This window comes from Macaca fascicularis, chromosome 1 (genome assembly GCF_037993035.2).
Source record: "Macaca fascicularis isolate 582-1 chromosome 1, T2T-MFA8v1.1".
NCBI classification, from domain to species: Eukaryota; Metazoa; Chordata; class Mammalia; order Primates; family Cercopithecidae; genus Macaca; species Macaca fascicularis.
In genome coordinates, this window is record NC_088375.1 from 129,018,308 (window position 1) to 129,020,113 (window position 1,806).

Here is a 1,806-nt window from a genome sequence, read left to right on the forward strand (position 1 = left end):
CTAAACTATCAGAAGTGAGTTTATGGGTAGCGTTAACCACCTCGTTTATCACCCAAACTGGAACACTTATGGTACTTCATTGCAGCAGGCATAAATTGAGACTTTTCTGGGCAAACTGAAGTGTTTGTTCACTACATTTATAGCACATTTTTAAAACTGCAAAACAATTACATTGCTATTTGCCTCCATGTGTCATAAGAGACAATTGACTTGAATCCCACGGGTTGAGCAACAGCCCACAAATTTGACTTATATTTATTTATAAAGTTTATGTAACAGGTCATTGGATATTCAAACACATATTCTAGACCTGGAGAAGAAACTCCACCTTCGTAGATGACATTGAATGCAGCTACTAATTATGGTATCTCTAGTTTGGTTTTAAGAGAATAGTTGGGACTATAAATTGCTTCTCATGGAACATATAGTGAACATATTACATCAACTTATCCTGAAAAAAGGTGTTGTTCAATATCTATGTAATAAGCAATACTGTACCTTTCTATTGTTAAACGTGTGAAAGGCACCTCAAATTCACATTTTTCTGATTATGCCTACACAGTGCTTATGGGCACTGCGATTCTTCATGTGAAAAATAGTAATAAATTTTAAGGCAGCTGCTATGCAGTAAAATAAAACAAATAATAATAATTACTACTAAAGCAGCTACTAGGCAGTAAGATAAGGTACATGTGCAGCTATGCACATTTTATACTGCCATTTGTGAAGATTAAACAAATTTAAAGCATGTAGAATGTTGAGTGAGAAGTAATAACAAACTATGGTATCTGTTAAAGTTCTTATGTGAAAAATATTATATTCATAATTTAAATATTTGTTTTGCTTTTATCAAAAGACACAAATTGGCCTTTTCTTTGCATGCTACAGTTATGAATGTAACAGTTCTTAGAGATAAAAAATTATTTAAACTATGGCATAAAGGGGTCATTTATATTAGAAATACATGGGTAGATATTTTTTAAATTTGGGATTATTTATTACAGACAAAGTTGTTACTAAGCTTGTTTTAAGTCAATCTTCAGTGATAATTAAAAATGAGAAGATATACAAACAATTTAAATATGTATTTGTCTAGAAATTAAAATAAATTTAATTAACATTTTGAATTATGTACAAAACCACACCTCTAATAAATAAGAAAACATTAGGCCGGGTGTGGTGGCTCACACCTGTAATCCCAGCACTTTGAGAGGCCAAGGTGGGTGGATCACAAGGTCATGAGATCGAGACCATCCTGGCTAAAACAGTGAAACTTCATCTCTACTAAAAATATAAAAAATTAGCCGGGCATGGTGGCAGGAGCCTGTAGTCCCAACTACTTGGGAGGCTGAGGCAGGAGAATGGTGTGTTTTCATCCACAGTCAGATAATGTTGTTATTGTTGCAGTAACTTTTATTTGTCTTCTCAAATCTTACTTCATTTAAGAAGTACTCAGTAGAGAATTTAATATAAATTTTTATTAAAAGGCAACTGTGATTTACTATTATTTACTGTGAGGCAGAGCTTGCAGTAAGCCGAGATTGTGCCACTGTACTCCAGCCTGGGCAACAGAGCGAGACTCCATCTTAAAAAAAAAAAAAAAAAAGAAAGATTGCTTCAAAGAGAATACAATACCTAGGAATCCAACTTACAAGGGATGTAAAGGACCTCTTCAAGGAGAACTACAAACCACTGCTCAGTGAAATAAAAGAGGACACAAACAAATGGAAGAACATACCATGCTCATGGATAGGAAGAATCAATATCATGAAAATGGCCATACTGCCCAAGGTAATTTATAGATTC